A 24,658-nucleotide genomic window follows, 5' to 3' on the forward strand; every position below is an offset into this window, starting at 1 on the left:
AGAAGGTAAATGTTTGAAATAGTTTGACTTCAAAACCCAGACCCGTGTCACATCATGTTGGCTGTACTGACTGTTCTCTGATGTCCATATGAAAGGGAGCTAATGGAGGGAAGTAAGCAAAAAAAGTTTGCTCTGGATGCAGTTTTTCCTGGCAGTTGATAAGACGACAGCAGTTAAATATTTAATTCAGTTCATGTCTTTGGGACGAAAGAGTATCCTTTCATTGAAATATAGGGAGTATCAAACTGTTAGTTACAGCTGTTTCATGCAGCTTTGACACTCTGAACAGACACAAAGCTAAAAGTGAAGGGAAATCAGCTGCACTCTGACTTTTTGTGTAATTAAACCTTCTGAGTTGTCAGCAGTTATTTATCTAACAGACACTGCTGGTTCTACCAACTCTGTGGTCAGTCCTTTGCTTCATCCTGTCTAGTTGTGTATTTGATACCAAGCAACACATCCAGTCTGTGTGTGTGATGACAACTGAGCTCTAACAGAAACAGTGTAAGACAGCAGCAAGTTCATTAAAGTTACCCTGCTCAAGATGACAGCTGAACTATGTTAATTAGCCTAAACCTAAAGTACACTTTGCTATAACAAGAGACTCTTAATTTGAAAACAGAGAAGGGGAGAAATGACAGGAGGCCACACCAAGATGTTGCATGACCCTGGGCTTGTCACGATAACAAATTTTGCTAGATGATAATTTTCCAAAATATTATTGCCGATAAATGATATTATTGTCAATATTATTTAGATTTTTTTTCCATTTTTTTTTATTGATGTTATATGATAAATGGGATAATAAAGTGAGCACATCATATCAAAAGCAAGAAACTTTATTTTCTTAAGAGTATTTAACTGTAATTAAAAGGTCAGGATCTTTTAAACAAAAAATATAATAAATTTAACAAAGAAGAAAAAGAAAAAAAAAAATACAATGAGAATGAAATGGACTCTTTTATTCTAGAAAAAAATACATGTCAATGAAAACCATTAATACTAATCAAAAACAATAAAACATAAACCCTGTCTCTAAAGAAAAAAATGAAACTCCCAAAAAAAACCCGATACAAACTATAGCCTAAATAAAAGGGAGTTTATACAGTTCCTGATTTGTTTGTAACATGTACTTTTTCACAGTCAATCCCTACTGTCTGTCAAACATTTTTAACATTTCTGGATTTCAACCGTATTGAAGGGCTGCATTTCTTAGGCAATGTAGCTGTCTTTGAGCGCCCACCATTTGGCGCTTTTATTTCTATTTACTTTGCTGACCAAAAGCCTCAGTAAGAGCGGATTGTCAAAGAACAAGGCTCCGCTGCACCTCCCTCTTCTTCTTCGTCGCCACTATTTTCAAACAAATGTGATATATCAGCTCGTTTGTGTTCATGAGCTCACACTTTGTTCATTCTGATAAAAAACAAAATATTCCCACACTTGGACTGTGGCAGGCGGCTTAAGAACCGTATCTTTCGTGTCATCACTCATATTAGCGTGTGTTTCCTCCTTACCCCTCAGGACGCTCGCTTCAGCCCTCTCCATGTGTACGTGCGAGCAGCCCCGTCTTTACCCCAAAGATCACATTTTTGACAGATGCTCACTCCGCTATAAATCCGCTAAATCCGCTATAGAACCTATGCACCCCAATGTTAGGAAAGATAGATGTAGTGAGCCATCTTCTCATTCAGCCTCTTTGGTCGAAAGAGAGGAGGAAAACAAACGTGCATGCACGTGTCAGTTTATCGAGGCTGGCAAACTTACCGAGGACGTTTACGTTTTTACATTTATCGTTTGGTTAATTGATTTATTGATTATTGTGACAGGCCTACATGACCCTGTTAAAACTAAACTGTTTTTACAAGACCCAAGTGCTTGTGGTGTGCTGCTTTAAAAACTTAGGATTCAGATGGTCAGATGTTTACATTTCTGATTGGACTAAACAGTTCCCACAGTATGATGATAATCAACAACACACACTTTTGCACCACCGTCAATTTCTGTCCAGACACTGTCAGTTGGCACAGAATTAAAAACACACTTGGGCACATAATGTCCTTCAAACATTCATGTCCTTTGTTGCCCATGTAAGCCCACACTGGCTGTGTTGTGATGCACGTCAACCCAAAATGACATCTGTCAGTTTTCTAGAAAAGCTGCAATTTTAACACATTTGCTCGGTGAATCGGAATAACCCCGCCTCTGTTCTGCAGACTGCTCCTCTGTCTTCATGAGTCATTCCGTCTGTGCATCGCTTGACAGACGTGAAGTGCCTCATGTGATGGATGTGGGTTAAACTTTAGTCTGTTGTGAGACAAAAGTTTTCTCAAAATAGAAGAAAACAAATCATCTTCTGAGGGGACTAACGATGAACAGATTCTCATCTAAGTGTTATCTGGTGCTGATGTTCCCTCAGAGTGCCGACTCTTCTGGTCTCCATGAGCTCTTCAGGGTGTAGGCACTTTGTGACATGCTTGAAGTGATTGCTAGATTACTAATTCTATTTATAAACTCATCAGAGACACTTGATTCATTTATGATTATAATTAAATCTTTATGGGATTTAATTGTTGTATAAACCCACCTAACACACCCCCTTCAATGACCTGCTAACCTTCATGAACACATGACTGTCTCTGCAATAGAAAGAGATGTACAGTTACAGATTCATCCTAAAGACCTCAAAAAAACTTTCTGCAGCTCTTTCGTGAAAGGCGCAGTAGACCCGCTCAATGACCACAGCAGTCAAACAGTCAAACAGGCCATTTCAGGTTGCACTGTGAGCAGGTGTATCAAAGTGAAGCATGAAATTGCTAAGAATGAGTGTCCTTTATAACTACCCCTGAATGAATGTGGTTGACTGCTCTTTTTATGGTAGCTTCAACCTAACCTTTGTTTCAGCTTGAAGTGTTCACTTTGTGGAAGAGGGTCAGACTAATCCTGTCATCAATCAGATAAAATCCTGTTCAGAAAAAAATGTAAACAAGTTTCAAGTCCCAGCTCAAAGCCAGCTGTGCTTACTGCAGGGATATTATCAGAGAAAACCCTCATAACTCACACAGGGATGTCCCTTTGGGGACTCGATTCGATTTAAATAGTGACTTTTTTGATATTTACAATTTTTACTTTGCTTTTTTAACACCAGACCATGTGAAAAAGTTAAGTGATGATGATAATGTCTACAGACTAGGACAGGAGCCATATTTTTCCATAAAATGCACATCGCAAGAGTCAGAGAGGAACATTTCACCCTCTGCTGGAGAAACGTGGTAACTTTTTTGCAATCCAGTTTCTAAACAAGGACTGAAATGAAGAATTTGGATTTGGAAAAAAAAAATATATATATATATATATATATATATATATATATATATATATATATATATATATATATATATATATATATATATATATTTATATATATATTTGTTTGTTTGTTTTTTTCACCCACCCCATAACCAACAGCCACTTATGTTATGCATGATGAATTCACAATGTAGTGTAAGTATAGCTGCATTCAAACCTACTATTCTGATCTCAAACAAAATGTGAAGCAGAAATCCTAAACCTTCCACTCTGAAACAGAAAACTGCACTTGAGAAAAAGAAGGATAAATATACTTGAAAGAGGAAAAAAAAGTTCACAGAGAAGGTGGTTGAATCGATGGTTTGGGACAAGCAGCTAACCTTCAAGGTAGAGAGATACCGTCCCCTTGACCCATGGTACATCCTGCTTTTCAACACTGCATTTCAGCATGGTCTCTGACGACAACATGTGAGGTGATTTAAACAGGATGTGACTGTTAGCTGTGTTTCTGCCTGTTAGTTTCACAGTTCTTACTGGGCCTCACAGCACTCTGGATTGATCCCTCCACATTCAGTCTAGTCCAGTTGCAATTTTCATCAAAAACAAGAATTTCAAGGAAAATGGAAAAATAATGTAAGCTGCATTAATGTCCAACATTTTCTTTTTTTGGTCTCACAGCAGGGCTCCACAATTGTGATCCCCACTCAGTCTCCTGAGAGTAATGTTCAGAGCAGCTTCTGCAGCATTGCATTCCAGCAGTTTTTCTAACTTGAATTAAATAAGCCTAAGAGATACTTTGGTTTCCTCTGCTTTTGCTTTTTCTTTCTTATAAAGAATTGGTAATCTATCTGTAAGGTGTGTAGTACTCTCCAAATTATGTCCAGAGGCAGAAGACGAGCAGTGTTCTCCCCTTTAGGATAATGAAAAGAAGCCAGCATCTGCTGACTCAGTCCTATCAGTCTGAAGCAGGGCTTAAATATTTCTTCCAAGGATCAATCTGCAAAGCTTTGCTGCAACTATTTAATATTCAAAACACACAAACGTGTCGATGAGCAGGCACGTACAAACATGCTCAAAGGATTTGGATTCAAACATGCTGAGAGACTGACCAACTTGTCCATGCAGAAAAACATGAAAGTGCACTTTTTTCTTTCTTCCCTCTCGCTGTATTGATGTTTTCACCTTCAAATAACACAGTACTGCTCCACTGACAGCATACGTGAACTTGAAAAGAAAAAGTTTAAGCTATGCAGTATTACTCACAGGAATTCATATTAGTTTGGGAGAGAAAGCAGGCAATTACAAAGTTAATGTATCCAGTTACTCTGAGGTATTATCATATTATTTGTAGTTTTGAAGTTGAGCTTGTGCAATGTTGTGATTTTACTCTTCATATGAAACAGTTACAGTAGAAAAAAAGAGAGAATTCTGAAATCAATGTTAAAAATAAACAAATAAATGTTGGATCCCAATGCAGAGCAGAGGGCTCCTGCTCACCTTGGATAAAATGATCCCTTACACTCAAAGTTGGAAATGTAATTATTGTAGCTGTTAACTCTGTGCACCTCTAAAAGTAAGCTGACTCAGACTTTATTTGCTTATATTAAACTGAAAATTTCCTCTTGAGTAAACATGAAAAGGACTGCGTGACTCAGCGCTGCACCTCATTTCATTGGCCTTGTCACTGTCAGTTGTTGACGTTTTCTTTTCCATTATCAGTCCTTAGACACCCCCGTGCTGTGTTTCGTCAAGTGTTCAACTTCTTCTTTCCCTTTTCTTTCCACAGTAGACTTCCTTCACAGTGATCATGACCACAGTTAGCCTGCTGGAGTCTATGATTAGAGCCATAACCATAGCAACAGTTTGCTACTGATAATTAAATAAAAAGTTCTTGTGCAGTTGAAACCAGTCAGAAATTCACAACTTAACACGCAATAATGTTTCATAACACCCAGGTCAGTCAATGTAATTGTTTACCTCCCTGGTATTTTATCTGTGCATCTCTTGTAGCATTGAACGATTAAAAACTTACAGTGCTTTCAGAATTCTTGCTTTTTAATTTACTGTTTCACTCCTGAGTTTGGAATATGTGACATGAGGAATGTTTGAAATCCTCAAGGTTTGACTGTCTATTCAGACAGGAATGTTCATTTTTGAGCAGATTGTTCCATGAATCTCTTAGTAAACACATTCTTTGAATTCAACAGTTCTTCAAAACAGTACAAAAGCAGGCAATGGGTGGGTGGGTGGGGGGGTAATGTTATTTCATTCCACCTTGAGCCGTTATGTCACCTTTTCTGTCCTGCCTGGTATAACCCCTGACCCATGGTTAGATTTCAGAAGCTGTTTCACTGACAAAGAGAAATCTGCCTCTGAATATTTTTTTCACATTCTGCACTGTAAAGGTCTTCAATGTACAGCTGTTTCCTATTTTTTTTTTATTAAAGGAAGGTAAAGAAGAGCCAGGAGAATATGGAAACAATGACCAGCTATTTGGTTATTTGATTTTTCGACATGAACAATAAACACTCCCTCTATTTATTCCCATTGTTTTCCACATCATTAGTTTGCCTTGTGCTTCAACCAATTAGAATGCATGAATGGAAAGCAAGGCTGTCGGCAATAACACAGCCCGCATTGACCATCATCAAGTGTAAAAGTTCGAGCGAGGACACCTGTCTCTTTAAAATTCTCTGTAATGGAAGCCTGTGAATCCCATCAGTTTACTAGTGACAGATCAAATGAGCGCCGTTACTCACCAGGTTAGCGCTGCTCGTGTTCTCAGGGCATATAGGACACCAGAGCAACGTCAGATCATCAGCCTTTGGACTTCCCTTCAGGTTGAGAGCCAGCCCACGCTAAAGCCCAGAGACAGATACATATAAGTAGGCTGGTGCACAGAATACCAAAAGGCTTTTGCCAGATTAATGTGCATCCAGTTATTCAAGAACCACTTTGTCTTTTTAAATTTTCTTAAGAGAGCTTCCTCTGTCATAGACAGCTATGTTTACTGCAGGGTCCATGATAATAACAGTGATAATGATAATAAAAATAACAATAGCAATAAATAACAGTTGACTTACCGAAGAGGGATCCAAAAAGTCTCCTTGGTTTTTTCTTCCAGGTCATGTGACCTGTGGCTGGCAGCCTTCCAGCAGAATGGGGGTATCAAACGTTTAGCTTGCTCACCTAAAGTGATAAGGAGTGAGATAATAAAACTTAGGACCACAGATTTTTTCCTAAATTAGAATCAATTGAGTGTTGTGGGCAATGGATTGTGTTAATAGATTGATGACAAAATTGTGTGATGATCAACCCTTACCCTCTGGAAGCTGATAAAAGCTAAACTTACAATAAATATGTACTGCCAAAGCAATGTGTTGTAAAAGGGTTGGTTGATGTTTCCTCAAAGCCACCGACACCTTCAGGCTTTTATTAGAACATTATATCATCCAGCAGCAATTAAACCAAAATGATCTCTATAGTAAAATGTTTTTAATAAATGTGAAGGCTCCCCGTGCAGAGTCTTATTTTGCAATTAGTGTTTGATGCTGTTGATGTTAAAAGCAGTTCTTAATCAAACTACTTTGAATCTTCTCTGAACCAAATGTACAGGGGTCGTTTCATAACATGAAGGATTGAGAAACAAGTCGGCCAGGAAATAAATGATGTTAAAAATATATTATCATCACTTCATGCGTCAGAAGAAATAATGTGTGAACTCGACCCTATATGCCTCGGTTCAGTTTAACCACTGCTGACAATATTACCAGCTGTCAGTATTAATGATATCAAGACAGTTCCTAAAGTTGTGATTATCAAGTCTCCTGCTGTCTTTGTCATGACTGCATTTTTTTGCCACTGCTGAGACAAAAGCTGAGAGCAAAATCAAACTTTTCTCTTCTTTAATTTTTTTTGTACATCATTGACTCGCTTTTCATTGTTTTTATTTTGTTACAATCAAAGTGATACTCCGGAATGGAATAAGTTGGGTCCTATCACAAGGATTAGGGCAGAAATTACCCCTACAGCAGTGTTTTTGTGCAGCAGAAGACCAGGGCACTCGCACCAAACACCCCCTCCCTGCTCCTCTGCTGGTTTCCTCTGCACTCAGACGGGGCCATATTTTACTTGACCAAAAACACAAATAAACGGACTCCCACCGAAAAAATCTGATTTTGGTCTGCATTCACGCTTGATTTAGAGAATTTTCAGCGCGTTACTTTCACACAAAAACACCGCTAAATGAGGCTCTAGTTCTCATTGTATCATAAAGCGGCCCTACCTCTGCTGCAGAGCCACAGCTGGCTACGAGGCGCTCGCCGCTTAGTTTATCAGTCCGCGCGCGCAGCCTGCCAGATATTAACAAATGCAGGTAGTCTGCCAGGACGAAGAGACACGATGAGAACTAGAGCCTTACTTATCTTTGTGTGAAAGTAACGCGCTGAAAATTCTCTAAATCAAGCGTGAATGCAGACCGATATCAGATTTTTCTGGTGGGAGTCCGTTTATTTGTGTTTTTGGTCAAGTAAAAAATGGCCCCGTCTGAGTGCAGAGGAAAGCGGCAGATGAGCAGGGTGTTTGGTGCGAGCACTCTGGGCTTCTGCTGCACAAAATCACTGCTGTAGGGGTAATTTCTGCCCTAAACCTTGTGATAGGACCCAACTTGTTCCATCCTGGAGTATCACTTTAAGTTAAACCTGAAGTAAAGAGTCAGTGGCATCATCTAAATTTACAAAGATGCTTTGTTTCCTGTAATTAACACAGTTAAAACAATTGAATGTGTGTTATTGCTATATGCTGCATGACAGAATATAACTATGAATCATCAAGTTCAATTAGCCTGCATTGTGCATGACATTTCCTACAAGTTTTAATCAAATAAAAAAATAGCTCTGATTATACAGATAGTCTTTAGAAAGGGTGAACCTTTCATTCATTATAGGCTGTGTTTCGCTGTGTTTCGATTCAGAGACACGACTTACTTGGCTGCACCTGACCCGCAGAAGCCTTATGATCAGTAATTTGTCGAAGGTTGGAAGTTGAGCAGATCTGTTGGTGAAAGGAAACAAGGAAATACTATATACAGTTTTTTACAGTTTCACAAAGCATGATGTAAGGGATACATTCAGAATGAAGCTAGAATTATTGTTAATATGTTTCTTACATTGTGCAGGTGAGTTGCTGAAGGACAAACTCCAGGGGAGGAAAATAGACGAGTTCCTGTAAATGAGAAGAAATGAGTCATTTCAGACTTGAAAACTTCAGCTTTCTACAGTAACAGCCCCTCCATCACTATCTGCCTGGTAAGTGACCCTTGCCACACCCTTTATTCAGCACATTCACTGTCACATACATACAATACTCAGTGTTGGAGCCCATGAATGCTGATGAGCCTCTATCCTTTAGCATGGCATGACTGCCCTCTGCTGGTGCCTTACATGACATACAGGATTCAGCTGATTTTTTTTTTTTAGTGACCAGCTGTAGGTGAAATGTAATTAATTATAACAAAATATGCAAGCTTTAAACCATGAAAAAACACTAATGTTGCCACAAGTGTTTCTTTTGACTCGGCTTAAGTAAATACAGTGTAAATGCTAGAAAAGCGAAAACTAAAGTGATTTATTGTACGAGAAAAATTAAGAATCACTGCTAAATAAATACATTTTGATTAATTAAATCATTGTCTTGAAAAATACCAACTGCAATGTCTTGAGTTTTTATCTCTTTTAATGAAGATACTCTTAATTCTGAGTTTTCATTTGTTAACTGGAGAAAAACAAGCAGTTAATTACCACATTGAGCTTCAGGAAACAGTCGTTGGCCTTTGCACTTTTCACAATATGTGGAAACATAATAGATATAGAAAAAAATCTGTAAGTTAATTAGCTGTACAAATATTAGGTGTATTATACCGGGGATGTGGGCAGGCATCTGGAAAACTACTCGCAAGTCTGTTCCTTCTTTACTCACAAATCAGCAAACTGCACAGCGACACTGAATTTATCCTGTATTTTAGAAACATTTGGTGGTCTAAAGGTTAGAAAGAGAGCAAAGGTAGTTGAGGTCTAAAATACCTTAGATATTACTCTGGAAATGAAAAGCTAAGTAATAACATTTAAGTATTTGAAGTGCCTCTTAGGATTAAGTATGGGATTAAAATGTGGAAGTCTCTGCAAGCCTTTGATAGTTTCATCACAGTTCTAATATATGTGTATCATACATCATGAGCAATAGACAGAAGTGAGCAAGGGAGAGTGCATGACCTCATATAATCTACAACACGCACACACACACACACACTCACACACACTAGCAGAGCCACTAATCTTATCCTCAGAAGCGGGGTGGAGATCTGATCTTCTCTCGAGCTTCAGCGCTGCACTAAGGATGGGGAACTGAGGGGGGTTGGAGGTCCCCAGAGGTGAAACTATATTAGCACGCAGCATGAAAGTCAATGAAAGGACCCCAGTGTGCTCTAGTCCCTTGACACTATCAATGTTTAATGATATCTAAAAAGGCTAATACTCATCTCCCCCTTCCGCTTTTATCCTCTCATTAAATATCCTCACACAATATCCTCACCTCCTCAGATTAGAGCGCTGACCCCAACCACTGAAGGACTCGCCCTTTTCTGATGGCAAATGCACCTCTCCTCTCCCTCTGCTTTCCCTTTCTCTCTGTCTCACAGCACATAAAACATGCACACACTGAAGATTAACGTCAAGAAATATGAGTGGAGCAGCAGAGGACCAGCTTTAATTACAAACAGAGAAAACAGAAAAATTCATCATGAATCCTAACAAAATGATTGTCCCACACACCAAGCAAAGCCAGTAACCAATTACAACTCTAATGTTTGATCCAGGTCTGTTTTTCAAATCACTAAGCTCTTTATGTTGGGGTCATTTTTGTGTCATTTGAGTGTCATTGTAGTGTCTAGTCATTAGACTCTTTGCCAGCTTGATGGAGTTCTTGAATGTGAAGATCTCTTGTTTTTGCAAGTTAATGTTGATGTTTTCACAGTGCAGTCAGGTTTAGAATACAGAAAATGAAAAAAAGTTTCTAGTTCCATAAAATATATTTTTGTGAAGTCTTTATCAACCTCAACAAAACATAAAACATAGACCAAAGTACTTGATAAACATAAAGGTTTAAAATGAGATACTGCAGACAGACGCTTGATTTACACATAAGATCAATTGCAAAATTGCACAATATCAAAAATTTAGATAAACAAATAACCCGTTTAGGGCTGCAGCTATCAAATATTTTAATATTCGAGTATTCTACTGAAAATCCCATCGATTAATCGAGGAATCGGATAAATACATTTTTGTTTAGTTAAGGCGCAGTGATTCTTCAAATGAAATTTTTTCTCTTTCAGAAATAGAATTGTCTGATACAGCATGTTAATAAGAGCACTTGCTTTGGTAGCTCCAAAATTTGTAAACACACTTTGACACATTTTTTGTGCCTTGTACATCTCATCAAATGTTGCGGACCCAAATGGCACCCATTTTGTAGAATGACCCATTAGTCTTCAAACTCCAGAAAAGAAGCTAGATTTGTTGCTAGTTGCTATTTTGTATAAGAGGTCACTTGAGGGGTCTGAAAACTCTCTTAATATTGCCTCAGCTCTGTTTGAAATACCACTCTTTGATCTTTTTTAAAATTAAATGATTCCTCGAGGCAGAGAAAATTACTCGAGTATTTTTTGTAATCAAGTACCTCGAATCATTTGAGGAATCGTTTCAGCTCTAAACCCCTTAGTATGTGCCTGCTACATGAGTATATAGTTGACACCTTTTGAGGTAGGAACTTTTCCCTGTAAACCTGACAATGTTCACTCCATTTTGTTTGTAATCGTCAAAAACTCTAAACCACATCACAAACAATCCTTCTTTACAAAACACAGATGTACTCTGACACACATGCACATACAGCAAAAAAAGGACTAATGCACCAGTGAGCAGGTAGGTACACATCAACATCCTCCCAAGGACACACACACTCACACACACACACACACACACACACACACACACACACACACACACACACACACACACACACACACACGGGGAGTGCGAGCAGGCAGAAAGTCGGAGGAAATGCTTATGCTTCCAAACATACTCAAGAGGGGCTGCACAGCACTTAAGTGGTCACTTTCTCACACAAAGGCCAATCACAGGAGCTTAGCTGGTCCCATCCAGCGTTTTAGCAAATGCTGCTGTGCTGAAATTGCTTGTTTAGTTAACCCTGTCTGCTTCTGTCAGAAATGTAGCTTCATCAGTCAAGTCTGTGTTGTGGCAAACACTCTGCTTTGAAGTCATTTAGAGGGAGACCACTCATTGTGAGTAAGATGACTAGGCCTTGTCATGTGTGAGGGGGATTAGTAACGCTACGTTTATTGAAGAGGGTGCATCAGCTCTCTTGACTGCTGCGTTTCAGGGATTTCTGCTTCAGAGGTGGTTTTTTTATTTGTCAGTTACTGCACACAGTTTGGGGGTAAAAACAATATAAAGGATCTGAAGCATCAAGCAAACTTTGCATTTTGCCTTCAAGAGAGGTAAAGTTCCTCGAACTCTGATTTGCACTCTGACAAATTCTTGCTGGTCTTGAAAACAGCCTGCAGGGACATGTTAGTTTTTTCAGAGGAGTAAATGTCCTATGAGACCTTCAGGTTTGTATTTCTTGCTTTCAATGCAATCATTGTTGAGCAGGGGCAGCTCTGCATAGTACTTTAAGAGTGATGTTACTCTGATATCATTTCAGTGAATGCGCACTCAACAGTTCTGTTAGATGAGTCAGGCCCTTATAACAAGTCTCAAAACTTGACATCATTTTGATAGTCTATTTCATGGCTGAGGCAGGATGGGTATTCTTGCTGTGTTGGGGTAATTTCTCCGCACAATATTTTCTTCCTCTAGTAAAATAAATGAGGTGTGATCAGATTGACTCAGCCATTTCCAAACAATAATATCAACCCATCAATCAAACTGCCACACTGGCAGCAAAAGCTTACCAAGCTAACCAAGAACAGCAATTTCTATCAATGTGATTTCAGTATGTTTGTCAACAAATACTAATTATTATTTTGCTTTTTGAAAAAAAAAAAAAAACACAGTAGTTTAAAGCTTTCTTACAATTACAAAGGTAGCACAACTTGTCTTTGTGATCCCATACCTGTGCTGGTTACAGCTGGATTCTTAGGGCCAGGAGGTGATATGCTAGTTTAACCACACACAGATCACATTTGACTACATCTCTGCTGTCTAGATTAAGATATTGCAATACTGTGCTATGCTACAAGAAGCCGTCTGTCAACAGTGTTGGTTTGTATCAAGCAGTAAAAGCAGTATGGTTGCATTTTAACGTCCTTTACGTGGAGCTACAACCAAAACCAGTGGCGCTTAAACCTATGTGGGTTCTGAAGCCTTTGCAAAGAGCTTGGATTTTTTTTAGACAACTGAGAGGATGATTTTGTTAAAAATATTCACATGATTTGTAAACATCACTGCTTTAGAATTAGTCTTTCTCAAAGATGTCTGAGATTGAAGACAAAGCACACTGGCTCTGGTCTCTCCTCCAGACCAGGCTTGTGACTGTGGGTTTCTGCTCTGCTGCACAAAAGCTCCAGTATAGGATGAACAACCTTGTTTGCATCCTTCATCCCTTAGATATCCCCCAATTGACCCTCTGCTCATGTGTATTATGTGCCCACGCTGTGAGTGCACATGTGCAAGGCCACTGTTTTGTCTGTGTGTGTTGCACGCCTGCATGAGTTGCAGGGAAGGGGCAAAAAGCAATCGACGAAGCTTCAACTGGAGATGGAATTGCCAGTTGTATATCTTGACGCTGGACATATTTATGCCCAGAGCGGCCCTTCTTTCTGCCTGCTCATCACAGCCAATGTGGCGGGGGTTAAGTGTGCGTGTGTGTGTAAATATGGCCTGTCTCTGCTATGTGTTAGTGAGCTTGGGGTGACAAGGTGACATGTACATACTTTCTGTTTGCACATTGTCTTGTGTGCCTTTTGGCAATGTTGCAGGGGTTAATAGGCTGAGTTTTGGGAGGAGGTACCAATCACTAATAAGAAATATCTACCAAACACCAATACTGATGTCAAGATGTGCATGATAAGCGAAAGCAAGAAGATGTCAAATAAGATTCAAATTTCACTCTCATATTTTAAAATGCAGAATCTTAATAAGTTGGCTGTGCATGGAGAGCCCTATTTACCAATTGTGTTTATTAGTTTGTGCCTCATGACAAATACATAAATATTATTGGGTAAGTAGCTCGAAACGATTAGTTCTAAATCTTTCTGTTGGGACGCAAAGCAGTGTCAAGGAGTTACACTGTTGCCATATTTAGCTAATTATTAAGACATAGTGTTGTGTTTAAAAACAACGACCATGTGTTTTGTGTGAATGTAACTTGAATGACCACTGAATATGTAAAAAAATAGGCAGTCAAGATAAATGAATGCTCAAACCGAGGCCTGTCAGGATCACTTTATGGACCGTCAGATCAATCACATTTCCTTCAATTCATTCCAATCACGTTATCCAATGTGACATCTGTGTGAATGAGCAGTGAGACATGAGCTCTAAATACAAATCACACAGTCCTCTAAAGTGAGAGAAATCAGTTTGTATTCTTCTGACATACAACTGTCTAATCTTGTCATCAATTTAGGACAAATGCAAATACCCATATATCTCTGCAGTATTCTTCTGTCTTGTATTGTCTTGTATTACATGCAATGGTTTGATTTTGATGATTTTCTTCTACATTTTGCTTTGTCGGTCATCTTCTTACCTCCTGATTCCCACATTTATAAACCTAAAGTGAGTGCAGTATCTCTTTCCAACAGTTGGGGGTCACCAGCAGCTCACTGTTTTCTGCAAACTGCAATGAGGATTTTGTGTGATCAGCTGTGACGAGAATCTCGTTCAATAAATAAAGTTACACAACCAATTTATCCCAAGATCGACATCCTATCAGGGCCAGCTAAATCAGTTTTATGAACATTTGTTAGATTTACAGTCTCAAGTCTCTTTCTTGCTGGATGATATGTAACCTACAAGCATCTTGCTTTATTTGCAAACAGATTTCCAGAGTTTGTTTGTTTGATATTATCTTTATTTATTTACATTATTTATTGATCACCTGACTGTATTTACCCTTGGTTAAAAGAACAGACTTGATGTTTCTCTTCCTACTGAAGAGCAGTTCAATCTGAACAGACAAAGAAAGAGCCTATCGTCTACATTAAGGCACAAATTTATGTAAACCATTAGAATAATCTAATTATAGTCAAAGTTATTCCTCATTTCCACATTAGAAACATTAATGTACCGTTTGCAACAGAGAATATGAGCCTTATTAATCCTGCATGTGTCTCCAGAAGGAGAGATGTAAATGTCTTCATTGCTCCACTAATGTCCAGCACAAGTATTTCTCTTTTACTTTCATATATTTCTTATTAAAGGGAAGTGGAAATCTGTAATATGCTTTATTAAGCCGTCTAACAGATCCTGATTCTCTATAAATACACAGTCAGCCAAATGAGTTTCATGCATCATGAGACATGCAGCCTTATGTGCATGGTAACTGCACAGCTGCTTTTCCCCTTACTAGTACAATTTTTCTGCAGATGAAAAGTGCCAGATTTAATAAAACTGATTAATTACCAGCAGCAAACAGTTGACCAGTCAGTTTTTTTCTGACAGCCTGTGTTACCTGTCTTTTGTGAAGAAACACTGCAAATGGAGCTTGATCGCTCCCTATGAGGCAGAGTTCCATATCAAATGATGTTGACCTAACTCCTCTTTTTAAAAGTGATTTTGCTCACTTGAAGAACAATTGGTTGCTTCGTGCACTTTTCACTCTTTTCCCTCTCTCAAACACAAGTAAATAAAAGAACACAAAAGCACCAGTATTCTAAAATAGGGTCTTTGTAGCAAGCAATGATTATGGGTTCACAGTCTCACATGACTAGTAATTAGAGCTTGATCTTAGGGGCTAAACCACAGCCGCCTTGTCTTCCCTGATTGTTGTAGCATCCTCATCTCTTTAAAAACCTTTTCTAGAGTGTTAGCCTTTATTAAACCAAAAGAAAACAGATCTCTTCCACTAGTGATATAGGAGTGCTCCATCAAAACATCATGGATGAGGCACTTGTTAAGCTCAGGGATTGAAGTGCGCATGATGTGCTGAGGCTGTGGTCTTTACTTCAGCAACCTTGGGTTCAACTCTGACTCTTTGCCCTTTGCTAGCTGTCATTCCTGCTTCCTCTGTCTTTCTGTCCCTGTCTCTTCTCCGAGTACCACTCTCTGATTCTTTAACCTATTTATTAAACCAAGAGAAAATGGCCAAAATGAAAAATTAATAGAAATGGCCTGGATTGGAACTACTCCCAAGCAGTGTAATATTGAAAGGGATAGGTTGGATTAAAATTAAAAAAGTGGAGACAAATTGAGATACCTTTCCATGGTAAGGTAGATTAGTGAGCTTGGCCCTTTTCTCGAGAATCAAGCCATCACTGAAGCTATCGAATACTGCAGATTTAGTCAATTTTACCATGTTTTTAAGAATACTTGTCATGAACTGTTGGTTCAAACCAAACACTAATGTCAAAACACTGCATTTAGAATGTGTCAATTCTTCACTTTTCTGTCCTACTATTTCATTAAAATAACAAGTTAGAAGGGGTACTAGCCAAAAAGCAAACTGTTCAGTAGCACTTTTAAAATATAAGTGCTACCATATAGGTAAGAAGACATTTGTGAAATTATTACCTCCACCGAGGAGGTTTTATTTTTGGGAGAGTTTTTTCTATGTTTGTCTGTAAACGACATAACTCAAAAAGTAATGAACGGATCTTGATAAAACATTCAGGAAATGTTCAAAATGGATCAAGGAAGATGTGATTACACTTTGGACGTGATCTGGATCACTGTCTGGATCCAGGATTTTTTGGAGGATTCTTTATAATTGTGAGATAGGGCCGTTTTCACCATATGTGTATATAACTCCACAGTAAATGGTTGGATTGCTCTGTAAAACAATACAAGACAAGGTCACCATAATTTCTGACGGATGTAAAAGTAGGATCCAGATCCTGGAAATATTCTGGGTACTAAGATCCGGGATATGAAATGTGTACTGGGTCATTATAATTTTCAACACAGTCAGGTAAAAAAATTAGCATACAAACCTGCAGCTAACACCAAATTGTAGCAGACAGTCTGCTGAAAGGGAGTATAACATTAAAGTAGGACTAAAGTGTTGTGTGACAATCACAATATGCTTGACAGAGGTCTGCACTCTCTGAGTGCTTTTCCAGTTGTATGATGTAATTGAGGCAAAACGATTGTCAGATTTAATAAAAACTGTGACAAGCTAAAAAAAATGCAAAAGAAGGTAGGTTTCCCATTTTGGTAGCACTCATCCTCAAATAGCCTCCTGTGGCTTTATGACCCTGCAATGCAGAATCCTGTTGCTAAATCACAGAAAAATATGATAAAAGGTTGTTTGATCTAACCACATTAATGAGGTCACAGCCTATGAAGACCTTTCAGCAGCTCCTGTGCTCTGATCTAAATGTAAATGAATGGAAAAACACATCAAAGGTGAATTGTTCAAATCTCTCCAAACCTCCAGGTCTTCCCATGCACCACTGAATTGATACTATGCAGGATCAGAAACACACAATTATGTTCCCCTTTGCTGAAAGAGCAAGCATGAATGAGGCTTAATGTATATAGTGAAAATATGTAGTTGCATCTTGTGTGTGTGTGAAAGGGAGAGAAAGGGAAGCTTAACATTGTGCATAGTTAAACAGTGTTTGACGTCTTCACACCTTCAGCATAAGAGCCTTTCTATAACACAGAGACGACACTAAAGCTCTTTGATGTTTCAGAGTCTTTAACCACTTAATCCTAAAAAGGAGTAGAGAATGAAGAGCTCCCCTTCATGGTTTCCTTCTCTGCACATTATTTTACATGTTTGTGACATGTTCTGTACTCTGTGGTGTTTTGTAGCATAAAGTCCTTGCATCTGTGATTAATCCCACCATTTCAAAGGGTTTCCTCTTGCTGCATGTAGAGACTCCCCCCAGTAATTTGGAGTAACAAGGTTTGTGCGTGGCAACAGCAGTATGATCACGGGTGGTGAGAAGATTGCAGGTGGTAATCATGATGTCATGCACCCCTCCCCCAAAAAAACCCAAACCCCTAAAAGTCACGTCTCTAAGCCCATGGAATGACGACACATGACAGAGAGGCGGTAAGCAGACACAGCAGGGGCGTGCACACAGGAAAGACTCAAGGCAGGAGACTTGCTACCAGGCCTGTTACAATATCTGAACAGCTGCACTGACACAGTTTCAGTATTCCATTAAATGAATAATGGAGGAAGAAAGGAGGGTTAAGAGCATTTCCTTTTCACTAATGTGGAAAGATACAAAGAGGAGGAAAGGAGTGTCCAATGAGACACAACTGTAAGGTGACGTGTGTTTGACCGTTCAACTTAATTTTTTAGTGATTAATGAATCAGGTTGTACATATGGGGGATGGATAAGAGAAGGAGGGCTAATGGGATTTTAAGCTCTCTTTTTTTCAGACCTGCCCCGTTTCATTACAGCTTCTCTCCCACGTCAAACCAACTGCCTCAGAGTCTGAGCACACGCCAGCGGCAGCAACCCCGGGAACTGTTTTCACAAGCTCCTGAAGCACTTGCCTTCTTTTCTACATCTGCTTAAGCACACGCGGCTGGGTTTTTCTGCTGACTTAGCAACCTCCCCTGCAGAATGTTTTGGGATCTGCAACAAAAAAAAAAGAAGTACAAAAATAAAGAAGTAATGACGATATGTCGTCAGGGAAAGTGTGTCAGGGAAACAGAGAGCACAGCTACGATTTCTTTAATCTTGAAGATAGGAGGATCGAAAAAAAAAGAAGACTCAGATGGGAGGGACTGAAGACGAAGACGTATCAAAAGGCACGCTTACAAGTTCACAGCATGGTCAACGGTCAGGAATAAAGAAATCTGTCTTTATTCAGTTATTCGCTGGATTCCTGCCAAATGCTTTTGCTGCAGTTGTTTGAGTATTTTTCATTTAACTCAACATTCTGATTCTTACTACTTTCTACCTACTCCTTGTTGAGAATACTGATATCTAGTAAGAATTTCCAGCCCTATTTCTTATTTTAATGCCCTATTTGGTAATACTAGTTGGATGATAAATCTGTCTTTATGTTTCAAGGATAAGATGCAAAATAAAAGAATAAACACATTTTAAGAGCATTGATATTTTTTATAGAGAACAAAAAAGAATGATAAATCTAGTGTTTTTCAGATTTGCCTCTTGATTTTTGTTTGGAAAATATTGCAGCACTAAGAAAACCTAAGTCGCAGAGCTATACCATATTCAGGCTAATAAAACACAGACAAAGTGGATTTTTATGTACCCTTCCATTGTACATAATCCATGAAGCGGGCCAAATCTCTAGGTAAGTGTCTGCTGTGTCTGTTCCTCCCTCAGCCTCCAGCAGGGACCAATCTGTTGGTCAGGTGTGGCTCAGTGGTAACAGTCAGGGCCTCAGCAGCCAGCTGGAAGCAAACACAGCCTGGTTTACACCAACTCCATAATACACTACATATACAAAATATCATCACGTTAAAATAGAAACCCAAACAGCCCCAGTGAGCTGAATAGAATAGAATAGAATAGGATGGAATAGAATAGAATAGAATAGAATTACTCTAATGATCCCAAACTGGGAAATTGTTGTGTTAACAGCAGCACTTGATGGAGTCAGTAGAAAAATATAAAAATAAAAAGGAATACATTAGAATAGAATAAAATATATACAGAAGCACTCTACAACAGGATACAATTAAGATTGTGAGAGGAATATACACCAGCTATAAATTATAATCCCTACTAGTTTAAAAAAGTAAATAAATATAATATGAACAAGTTAGAAGATAACTTTAGAGAAGTTAGAAAAGCTTTTACTGTAGCAGTGAATTAACCTGCGTACAGAGCAGAAAAGACACACTGAAAACATACTTTGGATAATTACCCATAGAAAAAACAAACCATGATGAAATTTGCTGCACTGTCACAGCAGTGCTTTGTGGGTCTGTGGTATTTTGACCCCTCTTGGAGGACATCAGAACTGTTAATGCACTAAACCCCACTGCTGGGACTTTCCTTGTGGTCCGCAGAATGGGACAACACAGCCTGACTACTGCTAGCCAGATCCATACAAGAAGTTGCAGGCGAGGACCCTGCACTGTGTGGATTATGTCTAAATAAAGCCGCAGCAGTGTATGAATCACTGTGTCACTGATCCCCTCTGCTTCCCAGACAACAGGTTTGCCTTCTGCAAGCTGTCACAAGCCTTCCACTCTTTCAAATGAATAAAAGAGAGAGAGGGAGAAATGGAGCCTGTGTGAGGAGGGAGGGGAGTCGACGTTCATCACTCGAGTGCCGTGGCTTAGCCTAAGAGGCTTGAATAATCAGTATGTTAAGCTGTCAGGGTGTGCGCTCGCACCTACCACACGCTTACAAACTCCTGGGTGCTTTTTAATCAAGCAAAAACGCTGAGAGGCAGCGGCGAGTGCCAAGAGCCCGAGCTAAGAGATGAGCTTTAGAATATCTGTTACACTTTCCCCTGACATCACCAGACGTGAATTTTCACTGTAAGCTGCAGACACGTCTGTTTTATTTTGCTTTGAAGAGGACACAGTGAATTTTCTGCAGGCTTTAACTTAATGTGAATCATCACATTCAGTCTCACTGCCTCTCAGCTCTACAAATAGATTCCACATTCACTGTGAATGAAGCTGTAATCTGCATTGTTTTGGTGAAATACAGCCTACTGTGCGTTTTTCATGACCCACTGCGCTACATTTGAGACCCGTCTGTCAGCAGCAGCTGCCAGGTTTGCTGAAGTGTCAAAGAGTCTGATTTTGATTATGAACATTGATTACAAAATCAAACGAGTCAGCTTTTTTTCCTGCCGAGGCACGACAGAAATAAAGCCTGTTCTGTGTCTCCATCTGGAGAATGTCCTATTATTGACCCAGTGCCAATGGATCTGTTTTGTCAAGTTCTGTTTTTTGCTTTTAAATCATAGTTTAAATGGTGAAAAACATCCCAGATGGAGCATTCATCAGCAACATGTCACACTTTGTGTAACTGATTATATTAATCAGAAAGACTGTTTTTAATGCAGTAACAGCTGATTCTTGGTGCTTGATTTGTCCAAATCTGTTGTTTTTTTCTTTTTGAGCCATGGTAGGGCCACCATTAAAATCAAGTTAAGGACTTCCTATGACGTCGAATGGTACTTTTCTGTCAGGGCCTTAATGCAGCTCAACTGACGTCATGCCTTTGTATTTTTATATTGATCCAACAACATTATTGGTGTTCCACATTGTGTTCAAAGTTGGAGAAGCTCAAGATCAGCCAGAACTTGATATGCACAGACTCAGACATGCACTCAACATGAGATCTTCAAAATGTAATCATGTGCGGATGGAGAAATAGTCTATTTGGATCAAAATCTCTTTCTGAACCAGGGTATAAACATGCTAAGTGTTACCAAAAGATCAGCTAAATTAAAATGAAATTGAAATTGAAGTGTATATGGATTCCTGTACATTATTTAGTACTTCCACATTAGCTTCATTCCTCAAGACTGGAGATTACAGCTTGTCATACATTGCTGTTCAACCCTGCATACTCAGTCACATCGTCCTGTCCCTGCAACACCTCTGTTACTTCCTTACCAAGACACTACTATGACATCAAGGAAAGTGAGACATTAAGGAGGTCAATAGAACCTTGACCTGGCAAAATGAGTACAGCCTGTGTTATGTTGACTTCTCTGTAAGAAGGGTTGTAAACAGTGAAAATTAAATGATCAGAATCCAATGTTGCAATTTTATCAAGCAAAAAGTTTTTCTCAAAAGTAATTTCTGAGAAGAAATTAACAGACTACACAGAGGCAATGCAAAAGGTTATAGAAGCAGATATTGTAACAGTCATCTCCATCATCATCATTTTCTAAAAAATGTCAACAACCATCAGTAGCAGCGTTGACTTACAGTCAAAAAATTACTTTTTATCTTCCAGTCCAGAATATGAAAGCCACCATGCAGAACAAAAGTGGTAATTAGTGGATAAATAAATCATGATGGAATTACTTACAGGGCATAAATAATGAAACATGTGCATAGTATACACCAGCAGGAAACATAGAGGTCAAACATGCTGAGATACGGAGCATATGTGGGGTCTTGTGTATTATTTCGCCCGCAGGATGGTGACACAGATTTGCCAACAGTGTTGCAGACGGGACTGAATCACTGCAGAGATGGGTAGGCGTGGTCCAATTTTTTGAGAGTGCAGGTGGGTGCAGGAATTAAAAAACAGTCCCACTCAAGTCTTTAAATAATTAATTACATCACATGTTGCAGTCACAGAGAAAGTGTGCACAACGCTTCTCGATTACAAAGTGGAATACAGGAAAAGAAGATGCATGATGGGCTTTTTGAGTTTTGAAATGATCTGTTTGTGCATAGACTGGTGTGTGTATAAGGAAATTATTTCTTAAATAATTTTAAAAACCTTAATATCTACAAAATTTGAACATATAAAGTTAAAATGTTATATTAGCGAATAAACCAAGACAATGATAAATTGAGCTCCTTATACTATACAAGTTTAAACTCATTACACCACAGTTAAGTGATATAAGTTTATCAGGTTAAAGGTTATAGTTCCTATATCTGTATTTTTTTCTTTCTGGTTGTCAATCTTTAATGTATCTTCAAGTATCCCGTTACATTCCTGACAGGTTAAAGGTTTTGTAACTAATGGTTTAGTGTGTTTAAGATCAATTCAAACAGGATGATGCAATTACTCATCTCCCTGGAGGAGATCATATTTCACATTTTTTTAGCAGCATGTAACATAAAGCAATGATGTCATTTCCACATGTATAGCATGTATAGCGTCAAAGATACTTTCCCTTACACACATCAGTTTATCAAAATAGTGGGACTTGAAAGTTTGGTCAACATATAAAAAAAGAAAAATAATCTATGAGCCATAAAAAAAAAAATAATAATAATAATTCTCAGTTTCTAAGAATGCGGATCCAAATCTACAGCTCCTTTTTTATCTGTATCCCTGTAACATCTTGCTCTCTGTATAAATGTTATGGGGGCGTGATGATAGAATCAAGTCTCAGCTCAGCACTGTGCCAGCATCCCAGGTAGTAAGAAAGGTGTTACGGGGGAAAGCAGGGATCACTTTGCGCAGGCAGAGCAGGCAGGTGGAACCGAGCTTTGTGTGTTCATGTCTGACTGTGCATGTCTACTGATGAGTGACCAGTTTGGCCAGAGTCGCCGCCCTCCTCTGCTGTCTCATTTTTTGTCTTGAATTTAGAAGTCTACCTGAACTTTATAACCCTTGTTTCCTCATTGCAAAGAAAGTGTCAAACTGCCTGATTCCTGTCAGATTACTCTCCTGTAATTCACAGTAATTTGACCTGATGGTGAACTTTTGACCTCAAATCCAGATTTTGTTTGATCAGAACACGATGGCATTTCACGATCTGGAAATAGATCTAACATTCAAATTCTTCAACACATGTCCCATTGGATATCAGCCAGTGACATAAACGAACACATTTAAACTCTAATCTCATAAAAAAACAACAACACGGGGCTAATTCTTTCACAAACACCCCTCCATGGGTATGTGTATGCTTCTTTGATCGCTACAGCTCTCTTAACTCGGAGCCAACAATAACATTTCCTTGTCACTTCAGCACACAGCTGGTTCTCTAACCCCCCCTGTATTAGTGGATATAAAAATAGCACTAACACAGGGGGCAGGGGGGCTGCCTATTTATGACCACACTGCACCACCCAGAGTGATGCTAAGAAAGCAGCAGGGAATGTTAAAGCTCTGTTGCTGCTCCACCTTTCCCTTCTCCACCAGCCTCTCTCCATTTTCCCTTCTATCCTCTGCTGATTGATCCCATAACCCTCCGCCAGCTTGAATTACATCAGCCACTGGCTTTGCACAGAGACAAAAAGGCCCTCAGGTTTCACATATCATAATTCTCTCCAATAGCTTCAGATTTCAGAAAGGTGCTGTGTTCAATTTCAGCCTCGGGCAATGCCTCAAACCCCCAACCCTCGTATCCAGTTATGAATTATGACTCAGAATAGATTGTTTTTTAAGTTTTACAGCCCAGCTCTGTGACGAAGAAATGCTTCCCAATCGCATGAGTGTGAAGGAAGGAGTAAGAGATATAAGACACAGAGTGGCTGTAGGAGAGCAGAATGAATTTTTGTTTAGTTTGCAATGTCAGGCCAGGTTTCTGGAGAGACCAAACTTATTCAAACATGTACTGAAAGAAATCTTTTAAATTTAAGACTGCAGGTCATTGTTTGATCTGAGTATCATCCAGTTTGGTCTTGTCCTTATATCCCCTGATGCGGTTAATCAGAACAGAGTTGTGTGTCGTGTGCAAAGCAACAACTTCTAAAGAGAATCAATCATTTTAACTTTCTGCACAAACCACTTGTGCAGTCTCTCTTTGTGCCTGTGTTTCATTAGCTTTCTGAGGAACATTACTCATCCTCTACTGAGATTAACAGACTTTTTTCTGTAATAGCTAAATGCAGCATACATCTAAGACAACATGCATTAATGCAGCTGTCTTCACAGTACAAGATTTTATGGACAAGTTAGTACGACACTCTTGAAGTGTATTTTTCTCGTAAAATTTAATCTATCCCCTGTAACAGTAGAAACGGTTAAAATGAACAGCTGAAATAACATCAAACACTAGCTATTTGATTTCAGTGACTGATTTAGAAAAGCTCTCATGGTAACCTCCTTTACCAACCTTTTTCTAATCTCATTAATGGTTAACCAGATCTGGAACTGACCATCCTCTGCTTAGCTGTGACGCTCTGCAAGATGAGTTGCTCACAGTGTTAAGTGTTGCAAATTCAGAGGTTGTTCTCTTGAAAATAGACCTCATCATATAATTTCAAGAACACCTAAAGTTTCTTTATTCCTATTTCTTTTTTTGAATCTTTGCATTTTTTTTCTACTAAAAAAAAAGTCTTTCTAAGAGAAAAAATCTACCAAGTTAGTGATCAGGCTACATCTGTGTGAATGAAAAAGTAGAAAAAATGGCAGATGTGGCTGGGTAAAGCCCCTTTGTTCGTGCTAATATTTTGCACGTTATTTATTTTTTTTAAACCTAAAGTTTTTCGATGCAAGTTTTCACACCAGCAACTC

General features: G+C 38.8%; 1 protein-coding gene across 2 annotated transcripts in view; it reads right to left on the reverse strand.

Annotated features, from left to right (window-relative positions):
• pcbp3 (poly(rC) binding protein 3) overlaps positions 1-24,658 on the reverse strand; it is a 54,843-nt gene that overhangs the window by 24,611 nt on the left and 5,574 nt on the right. Inside the window, exons 2-5 of one of the 2 annotated variants that reach the window (XM_074694251.1) lie at positions 8,474-8,529; positions 8,292-8,358; positions 6,390-6,495; positions 6,066-6,164 (exon numbers count right to left, since the gene is read on the reverse strand). The exons of the other annotated variant lie outside the window; for it this stretch is intronic. The gene's annotated coding sequence lies outside the window, so the exon portion shown is untranslated. The remainder of the gene's footprint in view (positions 1-6,065; positions 6,165-6,389; positions 6,496-8,291; positions 8,359-8,473; positions 8,530-24,658) is intronic. 2 annotated transcript variants of the gene reach the window in all.

The sequence above is a fragment of the Halichoeres trimaculatus genome, unplaced genomic scaffold (assembly GCF_033239565.1).
Source record: "Halichoeres trimaculatus isolate MK-OKI-2021-1 unplaced genomic scaffold, fHalTri1.1 fHalTri1_scaffold_19, whole genome shotgun sequence".
In the NCBI taxonomy this organism is placed as follows: Eukaryota; Metazoa; Chordata; class Actinopteri; order Labriformes; family Labridae; genus Halichoeres; species Halichoeres trimaculatus.